At 42.8% G+C, this 12,074-nt stretch overlaps 1 pseudogene; it reads left to right on the forward strand.

Annotated features, from left to right (window-relative positions):
* The first annotated feature begins 7,863 nt into the window (after positions 1-7,863).
* On the forward strand, positions 7,864-11,743 carry LOC120065304 (annotated as a pseudogene).
* Positions 11,744-12,074: the final 331 nt, after the last annotated feature.

A 12,074-nucleotide genomic window follows, 5' to 3' on the forward strand; every position in this document is an offset into this window, starting at 1 on the left:
GCCTACTGATGTGGTTGCAAAATTATAGAATAAAAACATCAAAGAAATCCGACAGGGTTTGGTAAACACAGCAGGTAGTCAGTGCTTTTCTGGATCCACCTGTATGGTAGCCTCCTCTATTTACACTGTCCACATCTGTGCTGCTCTTGTAAATGAAATATTGATATTTGGATGGCCATCTCCATCTTACGAGGTAGTTTTGGATGTTATAACTCCCTCTAATACTGCCTGGTAATGATGATGATGACCCTCTGCAGGCACCATAGACAAAAACACATAACACAGAAACACAATCCCACTTAGCACTGTATTTTCTTAGCCCTTGATCCTGGGTAGTAATATCTTATGAGTTGCTGATAGGTTTGAGTAGTATTCTAAGGGTTGTGTAGACGTAGATATGCTCTGAGGTTGGATATAGTTAGTTATGTGCTTTTGGTGATCTTCCCTTTCTTTGGCTTCCAAAGCACGTCTTACCTGACAGTGCTGGGCTGTACACAGGTGTTCTAACACTGTCTGGTAATGATGTCCCCTGAAAGCCCCTCAAACAACCACACCATCTCAACAACCAATATAGGTGCAACGGCACTGTAGCATACCTGAAGCAGGACGTGTTCACAGTTAAATTGTTTTTTACTGTTTGGAAATTGTTTTCAGTCAACTCTATGTTTTAGAGAGAGACCCTCTATGTTTGTAGGCATTTCCTTTGTTCAGGTGTAGACTCTAAGTCACGTGAACTCCAGTTCAAAGTTCAGAACATGGAAAGATGGAGACTGTAGTCGGGTAGTTTTTTTTAAAGGACCACATATGTGAATAAGATGATGATGGAACAACTGGCTGAAGGAAGCATCCAGAAGAGGTGACACCAGACTTTAAAGGCTGACAGAGATAGTCCCATAGGAAAAGAGGATGAGGTAATAGTCCTAAAGGTAATAGTCCTAAACGTCGTCTGTGGTGAGCACCTTCCGCCTAACCCCCCATTTGTGAAAAATAGTTCCTCCCTGCCTCCTGCCCTTTGTGTAGATTTTCCACCCCACCCAGTAGTTAAAGAATACCAGTGAAATGACTGTTGCAGTAATAGCCACTTCCTCTTCCCCTCCCCCAGTCAAAGCTGAATCTGGGCCTTTGTTGGCTCGTGATTGGTCCAGCGGCCCTACTGTACCTGCGTGGCATATTGTGCAGCTGACACCTGAGATCTGTGTGAGAAAAATAAACACAACGACCTCTATGGCTCTCCTGCTCTCACTTTCTCTTTATTTCTCTCTCTGAAACTGAATATTGCATTTAAACTAAAATGAGAGGTTGATTCACTATCGTTCACTATTGTTCATTACTCTCAACCAGTTATAACTCTCAACCTATTGCCCTATTCAACACCATTATGATTGTCAAGGTAAAGTAAAGGTATACAAGGAAACAGAGTTCTCAAACGGTGTTTTCTGTAACAAGAGGTTGGCTGTACAAATTAGTGGAAAGCGGACACAAAAGCATGAAGTGATGGAGGTGTTTGTCAAGGGCTGTTCTTCTGAGTTCTGGTTTAACAACACACAATAATTTAATCACAGCTTTGTGTACTCATTCTGAACTCTCTGAAATTGTAATGTCATCATTTATTTGCATGTCCCTTTAAAGTTAAAATAATTTAAAGATTGTGTAATATTGCCTTATGACAAAGAATCTGCTCCAGTTATAAATGTCTTACTATAATTGTAGAAATTACTATTACCTCCAATACATTTGTTTAACTTTTCACCACTGGCGTGTTGCTATTAACTATTCCAATTCTCCAACTTATTTCTGTCTTCTTTCTTCACAGCTTGTCTGTCAACAAGCTGCTGTAGCTACCAAAGACCCTGGCTACTTTCCTCTGATGCTCCTACCTAGACCTTATAATTGTTGTCTTACCAGACAAGTTTAGATCTAGCTACTCTGTCTAATACTGTCTGGTAATGCCGTCCATTACAAGGTGTCTCATCACTCTTCTTCTGTCAGTTTCTTGGACAATCTGTACAAATCAACTGGTATCAGGTCATGTGATGTCTTTTTCCCTCAATGATTTTTTCCATAACTGGCTTGTAAGGTTTAATTGCAGGTCAAATAAAAATTGTGTTGAATTATGTCATTGTATGCAATATCCCTAGTCAAAAAAATTCTATAGGATCCCCCCCAAAAAATATCCAATTAGAATCCCAAAGAAAATTCAATCAGATTTTGGAAGCTATCCAATAGGATAGGATTTTATCCCATGGGATAGTACCTAGTACCTAGGACAGAATCCTATAGGAGTCCAATAGGACTGGTTCCAAAATCTGATAGGATTTTCTTTTGGCTTCTATTATTGACTAGGGTAACTTGTTATTTTATAGTTTTTTTTTTACAGGACAGATGTAAGTACAGATATGGAGACAGATATAGAGAGGGGTAAAGTAGTTAAGGGCACAGACAGTCGGCCGAGCCAGGGCTCGAATCGCTGTGCTTCTACACCTGCATTGCTTGCTGTTTGGGGTTTTAGGCTGGGTTTCTGTACAGCACTTTGAGATATCAGCTGATGTAAGAAGGGCTATATGAATAAATTTGATTTGATTTGAGTCTAGGAGGAGGCATATGTGGTCCAGATTTGGGAGCTTAGACTGCTACACCAGACTCCAGCACACTGATAAGATTTTTCTATTAGATTCTTGTAAATAAAATCCTATTCAATATAATCCTATATTAGTCCAATAGGACTGGTTCCAAAATCTGATAGGATTTTCATATTGGCCTCTAATTAGATCCTTGTATTGGAATCCTATCGGATTAAACACTATACACTATAGTTAACTCGGCTGCTTAACACATGGAGCACCCGTGGACAGTGGACACGTCAACTATAATAACATCATAAGCAACCAATATTGAACTGCCTCCTTTCCACTTGAGATGCCGACCCCATAGTGGGGAACGCCGGCAATGTCGAGATAGGAAAAATTGGGAGGTGAGCACCTTCTAAGGATGGAGGGAGGGTAGGGGTGACAGCTCTGGGGGGGAAGGAGGCAGGGGAGGGGGTACAACCCTGGTAGGGAGGGAGGCAGGGAGGCAGGGAGGTAGGGAGAGAGTGAGAGGGGTAGGTACAATCCTGGTAGGGAGGGAGGTAGGGAGGCAGGGAGGTAGGGAGGCAGGGAGGCAGGGAGGGAGTGAGAGGGGTAGGTACAATCCTGGTAGGGAGGGAGGTAGGGAGGCTGGGAGGCAGGGAGGTAGGGAGGCAGGGAGGCAGGGAGGTAGGGAGGGAGTGAGAGGGGTAGGTACAATCCTGGTAGGGAGGCAGGGAGGCAGGGAGGGAGTGAGAGGGGTAGGTACAATCCTGGTAGGGAGGGAGGTAGGGAGGCAGGCAGGGAGGCAGGGAGGGAGTGAGAGGGGTAGGTACAATCCTGGTAGGGAGGGAGGTAGGGAGGCAGGGAGGCAGGGAGGGAGTGAGAGGGGTAGGTACAATCCTGGTAGGGAGGGAGGTAGGGAGGCAGGGAGGGAGTGAGAGGGATAGGTACAATCCTGGTAGGGAGGTAGGGAGGCAGGGAGGTAGGGAGGCAGGGAGGGAGTGAGATGGGTAGGTACAATCCTGGTAGGGAGGGAGTTAGGGAGGCAGGGAGGGAGTGAGAGGGGTAGGTACAACCCTGGTAGGGAGGCAGGGAGGTAGGGAGGCAGGGAGGCAGGGAGGTAGGGAGGCAGGGAGGCAGGGAGGTAGGGAGGCAGGGAGGCAGGGAGGGAGTGAGAGGGGTAGGTACAATCCTGGAATGGAAGGAGTGTCATTATCTTTAGGTTTTTCTTTTCCTCTCCCTATCCCAAAAGAAAGAGGGTAAACGGAACATTCTCTATTTGAATGCATAGCTGACTATTATACTGTATATTAAATGAAGAATGTTCATATCTTTGTGTTACTGTACCTAAAAATTTATTTTCATTATACTTTTTTTGCATATATGCAATGTAAATATGTTGTACATTCTAAGGGGAAAACCCCCCAAAATCTTGCGTTATTGTAAAATTGTATTTAGTATTGTATATAATATTGTAATGTATTCTAATTAAAAAGACAAGAAGTTGCATGAATAAGAATCAAATCAAATAACTCAAGTGAGTGTTTTGTTGAAAAATGTGTACTGTCAAACTCCAAATGAACGTGTAGCCTTGAATCACTCCCATATTGTGGTGGTGAATAAAACCTGTTGTTTCCAATAAAATAAAATATTGTAATTCATGTTGTTGTATTGTACTGGAAGAAATGACAACAAACTTTATGGGTTCAATCAAGAAAAGTTCTGATTTAAGACGTATCAAAAACCTATAGGATCCCATAGGATTCCAGTAGGATTCTGATAGAGCTGACACAACATCCTATAGTGTTGTGAAAATCTTATAGGATTTTATTGGAAAAATCACTAATTTTGGAGGATTTTTTGACTAGGGATGCCTTGAATAGTTATTTGTCTTACAGTGTTTTGTTGATTATGTTAAAGGTCTTCAACACAGTTTTTTGTGTGTTTTTCATTGTCATATTAATCATTATAAACGGCATACAGTGTAGTTTTCCACAACTACTAAAATTCAAACATGCAAACATATTTCTTACAGTGAAATCGTCATAGAGATAAATTAAATCACTACTCACTTTAAAGGTCAATTGCAGTTGTTCTTTTTTATCTCAATATCAAATAATTTCTAGCTAACAATTAAGTACATTGATGTGATTGTTTTCAATTAAAATTGTCAAAAATAAACAAAAATAGCTTCTTAGCAAAGAGCAATTTCTCAAGCAAGAATTTTGCTTGGACTGTCTGGGAGTGGTGAGGGGAAAACTGAGAACTAGCTGTTATTGGCACAGAGATTTTGAACTCTCCCATTGGTCTATTGACTAATTTAAACCCTGGTGATGTCACCAGGAGGCCAAAACTCCCTCCCCACCAAAACAGGCAAACATTTCAAGTGGTCTTTTCTAACAGCTCTTACACTAAAAGGGTATTATCATAATTTTCACAATTTCACAGTATTATTCCAACCTCATAGTGTGGAAATATACACCTGGTGGACAGTTTATTAGGTACACTCATCTAGTACCGGGTCAGACCCCCCTGGTCAGCAACAATGTTCAGATACGCTTTGGCGTTCAAACGTTTCTCAATTGGTATCAAGGGATCTAACATGTGCCAGGAAAACATTCCCCACACCATTACATCACCGCCACCAGCCTGTACCATTGACTCCAGGCAGGATGGGGCCATGGACTCATGCTGCTTACGCCAAATCGTGCCACTGCCACCAGCATGACGCAACAGGAACCAGGATTTGTCAGACCATGCAATGTTATTCCACTCCTCAATTGTCCAGTGTTGGTGATTGCATGCCCACTGGAATCGCTTGTTCTTGTTTTTAGCTGATAGGAGTGCAATAGCCCATCCATGACAAGGACCGACGAGTTGTGCGTTCTGAGATGCTGCTCTGTAGATCACTGGTGTACTGCGCCGTTATTTGCCTGTTTGTGGCCTTGCTTGATTCTTGCCATGTTTTTCTCGACCTCTCTCATCAACGAGCTGTTTTCGCTGACAGGACTGGTGCTGACTGGATGTTTTTTGTTTGTCGCATCATTCTCGGTAAACCCTAGACACTGTCGTGAGTGAAAAGCCCAGGAGGCCGGCCATGCCTGGCATGCCATTTTGCCCATTCTAATGTTCAATCGAACAGTAACTAAATGCCTTGATGCCTGTATGCCTGCTTTATATAGCAAGCTACGGCCACATGACCCACTGTCTGTAGGAGCTAAATATGTTCGTGAATGGGGTGGAGTACCAAATAAATTGGCCACTGAGTGTATATATAAAAAAAAGGAAAATCAGTTTTTGTATCTAGTTGAATTCTACTTTTTGTGCAGTAGGTGGCGGTAAAGTTCCATTCTGAACTCAGGCCCCCCATAAAAGGTCTAGGAAGATCGAAATCAAATAATATCAAATCACATTTTATTGGTCACATACACATGGTTAGCAGATGTTATTGCGAGTGTAGCGAAATGCTTGTGCTTCTAGTTCTGACAGTGCAGTAATATCTAACAATAATATAACAATTCCACAACAACTACCGAATACACACAAATCTAAATAAAGTGATGGAATAATAATATATACATATAAATATATGGATGAGCGATGACCGAGCGGCATAGGCAAGATGCAATAGATGGTATAAAATACAGTATATACATATGGCATGAGTAATGCAAGATATGTAAACATTATTAAAGTGGCATTATTAAAGTGACTAGTGATACATTTATTAAAGTGGCCAGTGATTTCAAGTCTGTATATAGGCAGCAGCCTCTCTGTGCTAGTGATGGCTGTTAAACAGTCTGATGGCCTTGAGATAGAAGCTGTTTTTCACTCTCTCGGTCTCAGCTTTGATGCACTTGTTCTGACCTCGCGTTCTGGATGGTAGCGGGGTGAACAGGAAGTGGCTCGGGTGGTTGTTGTCCTTGATCTTTTTGACCTTCCTGTGACATTGGGTGCTGTAGGTGTCCTGGAGGGCAGGTAGTTTGCCCCCGGTGATGCGTTGTGCAGACCACACCACCCTCTGGAGAGCCTTGCGGTTGTGGACGGTGCATTTGCCGTACCAGGCTGTGATAAAGCCCGACAGGATGCTCTCAATTGTGCATCTGTAAAGGTTTGTCAGGGTTTTAGGTGACAGGCCAAATTTCTTCAGCCTCCTGAGGTTGAAGAGGCGCTGTTGCGCCTTCTTCACCACACTGTCTGTGTGTGTGGACCATTTCAGTTTGTCCGTGAGGTGTACACCCAGGAACTTAAAACTTTCCACCTTCTCCACTGCTGTCTGCCAATGTGGATAGGGGGGTGCTCCCTGTGCTGTTTCCTGAAGTCCACGATCATCTCCTTTTTTGACGTTGAGTGAGAGGTTGTTTTCCTGACACCACACTCCGGGTGCCCTCACCTCCTCCCTTGTAGGCTGTCTCGTCGTTGTTGGTAATCAAGCCCACTACTGTTGTGTCGTCTGCTAACTTGATGTTTGAGTTGGAGACGTGCATGGCCACGCAGTCATGGGTGAACAGGGAGTACAGGAGAAGTCTGAGCACGCACCCTTGTGGTTCCCAGTGTTGAGGATCAGTGAGGTGGAGATGTTGTTTCCTACCTTCACCACCTGGTTTAGCGGCACGTCAGGAAGTCCAGGATCCAATTGCACAGGGCGGGGTTGAGACCCAGGGGCTCAAGCTTAATGATGAGCTTGGAGGGTACTATGGTGTTAAATGCTGAGCTGTAGTCAATGAACAGCATTCTTACATAGGTATTCCTCTTGTCCAGATGGGATAGGGCAGTGTGCAGTGTGATGGCGATTGCATCGTTTGTGGACCTATTGGGGCGGTATGCAAATTGAAGTTGGTCTAGGGTGGCAGGTAAAGTGGAGGTGATATCATAGTGATTGCGGCGGAGCGGTTCCTGGGGCCGAAAGATTACATGCAATATTACATACAATATTAGCACAAGTCCCTCCCACTTAGATCCTAGAGCCTGAGAAGGGAGATATGGAGAACTGCTTTGCTTTATCTTGGCCAGGTCTCAGTTGTAAATGAGAACTTGTTCTCAACTGGCCTACCTGGATAAATAAAGGTGAAATAAAAATACAATTAAAAAAGAAGAAGGAAGAAGTGGGAGTTTTGTTTGTTTTGGCAATGTACTATTTTTATTTGGTTGGATTAAGTTAGTTTCAATATTACGTATTCATTTATTTATTTATATATTTTATTTTGGTTTCAAACCGTCCAGTTGGTGGCGGCAATACACCTTTTTGAGTGTAGTCCGCCATAAAACCCACAGAAGACGAAGAAGAAGACGACGACGAAGAAGAAGAAACCGAAAACGACAAAGAAGAAGAAAACAAAGAAAAAGAAGAAGAAAACGAAGAAGAAAACAAAAAAAAGAAAACTAATTTCCTGCACATGCGGAGGTTACTTCTGGTTTCTACCACAGTAGCGGCAAGACAGTTTTCATCGATACAGCGCAAAATATTTGGCTACTTTGCAGATTCAGTACATTTATTTATACATTTGTTAAGTCATCATGTCGGGAATACCACCAGATACCTGGCAGCCACCCACAGTGAGCCTGGAGACAACGTAATCACCGGTAGTTAGCTAGCTAACGTTAGCTATTGTTTTGAATGAATGAGCAGCTAGCTAGGAGTTATTCAAATGCTAGCTATTCAATTATGTTTATCCAATACCAAATGCTATGTATTGCTGTCCATTGGTTAATTTAATATCCCATGGAAAAGGAATGCTCTTAGCTTAATTTAGTGTCCTCTCTTATGTTCCAGAATGGGTACAATTGTAGTGGAACTGTACTGGAGACATGCTCCCAAAACGTGCTCTCATGCTCTCCAAAAATGTTGCTGAGTTGACCATGAGAGGTTACTACAACAACACCAAGTTTCATCGAATTATCAAGGACTTCATGGTGCAGGGAGGAGACCCCCAGGAACAGGTGAGACAGATAAACACATACAGATGGTTGGGAAATTATTTCCAATGTTTTGTTCCATATTGTTCCACTACCAGGGGGGTGTTCAGCAGGACACAACGTTTTGAAATGTTCAGATAGAAATGTTATGTAGAACAAACATGACTCTCTGACTTGTAGAATAAGGAATCACATTGGCTCTCTTCATGAAATTTCTATCTGCATTGTTCGAAAACGTTTGGCAGCTGAATGTGGCGCTGGCTTTTGACCTCCTGAACTCTGCTCTTTTTTTGTGTTCAGAGTGGTGATACATTCAGAATGTTCCAGAGAGACATAAAATAAGACATTTCACTAAACTCTCTGAGGCTGTAAATCTGTTCATCAGATTCTTACTCCCTGTAATCTGCGTTGCTTATAGGCCGTGGTGGTGCCTCCATATTTGGCAAACAGTTTGAAGATGAACTAAACCCTGACTTGAAATTCACAGGTAACTATACAATTTATAAACAGGAGAAAACATGTCATAGTACCAAAACGTTGTATTTTTATGTTGCTCTCTACTGCTTTCTTATGGCGCCATCTCCCTCCCTAGGTGCAGGGATCTTAGCAATGGCCAATGCAGGACCAGACACCAACGGAAGCCAGTTCTTCCTTACCCTAGGGCCTACTCAATGGTTGGATGGGAAGCACAGTATCTTTGGGAGGGTGTGCCAAGGTATATCAGTTGTCAACCGCATCGGCATGGTTGAGACGAACTCACAAGACCGACCTGCCGATGACATAAAAATCCTCAGGACGACTGTACCCAACTGAGACTCATTCATACAACCAGCAACTGCTTTCTTATTTGTACATTCATTTTGTCATGATTTATGCCTTTGATTAATTTTGTTATTCTCAAATCAATAATGTAGCCTAACCATTGTGATCATTATCACTAAAATGATTATGAGTGACATGGTAGGAATGACACACTTGAGAATATGCCTGGTGTTTATCTAATGATTGCAGATAAATCTCATCCTGTAACTTGAACAGACTACCACTGGAGGGAGACAAACAACAGAACATACAGTAATGTTGGTCTTTTTCATAAGACAGTCACATGGTATAAAAAAAAAAGCCTACTCTGTTGTGGAAACATTATGTTTTGGTTATAATGTTTGGTAATCTCCCTATAGTTTGAGGGTTATCCAAGTTCACCTAGCACCTACCCTTAGCAGGTGCCAGGAAGTCATAAACCCTGCCAATTTCTACAATTTCTCACTTTAGAAGGTGATTTTAAACCTAACCTTAACCATACTGCTAACCTTATGCCTAACCTTAAATTAAGACCAAAAAGCGAATGAAAATTTACATGAATTTTTACAATATTGTGCTTTGTGTAGATGTTATTTATCTCTCTACTATTGCTCCAGTTGGAATGCTGTAGCCAGTTAGCTAGGCTGCTAGTGGGGTCCCCTTAGAGAAGGTAAGTAGAGATACCTACTGAAAACAACTTTTTTTTTCATGGCACAGGACTCTCATTTAACTGTTGTCTTCCATTAGAACTTTTCCTTTAGAACTTTTTATTCTTCGATTACAGATTGGCTTGTTAAATTGTTGCTCTGTGAGGGTTGCTTGGTGAGTGTGAGCAGTTCCTCTTGTACTGTTGAGGTCTCTTTGCTTGACGTAGGCTTCCAAGCCGCCTTCTAGCTGTGGTTGGTTGCTTTCTTTTCAAACCTGGCAGCCATTTGACCAGTTAGGCCATGGTAAGACTCCCAGATGTGTTCTGGTAGTGCACACGCAAACTTGATGGCAGCGCCACTGAGACAGAAATGCAGCCTATCTACTTTGTCTGCCTCAGTCGACCATACTTGTTGGCCAGCCTCTCAAATGGAAGGATCAAGTCCTCTTTACCATCGTATGTGGCAAGCTTTGCCTGAGGGCTGTCTCAATGGTGAGCTTCTGGCAGCAGGACTGTACGGGGCTGTGCTTGTTCCATTAGGGTGGCGAGTAGCTGAGAGGCCATCAATCTGAACATATCCATTGGAGTGGAGAGTAGCTGAGAGGCCATCGGTCTGCCCATTGTTCACATGATTTGTGAAGGAACGGGGGTTGGAGTATTAAGCCATTGCATTTGGCAGAGAGTAGCCATTCCCAGCGATGATGAATGGTGGACAATGTAGCTGATGCGTGACTTTGTGGCTGATTTATGTTTGTACATGGACGTGAAACAGCCAGACTAGACATCAGCCTGGTAACCCTGGTGTCCTGTATAGCCTGGGTCCAGAGAGTTCACCGGTAGGGCATATGGGTCCTAAGCCATTGTATTGTGCTATGGACCAATGTGATGGTACTACCATCACATTGGACCAGTGTGATGGTAGCGTGGCGTCGAGGAGCTGAAGCCATGTTGACGGTCACTGCTTCCACTGTGGGCAACACAGCATGTTGTGCATGTCGTTGACCTTGTCAAAGCCTGGTGGTATTCCTGGGTGGTTGGTTTTCAGGTTTTTCTCCAAGGCTTGGGGCTGACTGAAGTCTCCTGGGTACGCAGGACCACAGGCCTGGCTGTAGCAGTGGCATGTTGCACTGGTTTGGGTGGAAGGGTGACGGCTGTGCATCAACGACGGTTTCATTCCACGTTTGTAGTAAGGTGGGAATGGGGCGGCCCCCCTCCCGGTCCTGATCTCCCGACCGCCGTAACTGACCTCACCCAGATGTTTGCTCTGCTGCTCATCACATTAGTCTAGGCTCTTCTCCACTGTCTGCAGTCGCTGCTTTATATCCAGGATGTGGATTAGGAGTTTTGTCTCCTCAGAAAACTTTGAGTTTGAGCCTCTTCCTCTACAGACATCTTTGCTGTACTGAGCTTTAACAGTCCTTAGGTGAGTACATCAGCCTTTATTTCCTTAGGTATGTTATATTCTTTAGTCCCTTTAAAAAAAATCTATTTTGTTTTATTATTTGCTCAGCTTTACCTGAGAGAGAAAATAAATAAAATAAACAACAAAAAAATTTAGGTACAGAGACTGGCTCTGTGTACAGATGCAGGCACGTATACAATGTAGCTGATTCTGTCCAGGCAAACTTGAACTTTGTGGGTGTGTTTGAACTGATAACTTTTGTCAAGTTGTTAACCATCGATGGTCGCTGTCTTTCAAAGTGTGTTGCATTATGGTTATAAAAATTGACAAACTTGCGACTACTTGTCGACTGCATGAACTTTACAAAAATCATGTGATCAAAGGTCATGCAGTTTGATGTTCAAATTATATTAGTCACATGTGCCGAACACAACAACTTTACAGTAAATTGCTTACTTACAAGCCCCTAACCAACAATGCAGTTAAAAAAAATAAATGATTTTTTAAATATGAATAAGAAATAAAGTAACATGTAATTAAAGAGCAGCAGTAAAATGACAATAGTGAGACTATATACAGGGGGTACCGGTACAGAGTCAATGTGCGGGGGCCCCGGTTAGTTGAGGTAATATGTACATATAGGTAGAGTTATTAACGTGACTATGCATAGATGATCACAACAGAGAATAGCAGCGGTGTAAGGGGGGGAGGGGGGCAATGCAAATAGTCTGGGTTGCCTTTT

Source organism: Salvelinus namaycush, chromosome 20, assembly GCF_016432855.1.
Source record: "Salvelinus namaycush isolate Seneca chromosome 20, SaNama_1.0, whole genome shotgun sequence".
Lineage (NCBI taxonomy): Eukaryota > Metazoa > Chordata > Actinopteri > Salmoniformes > Salmonidae > Salvelinus > Salvelinus namaycush.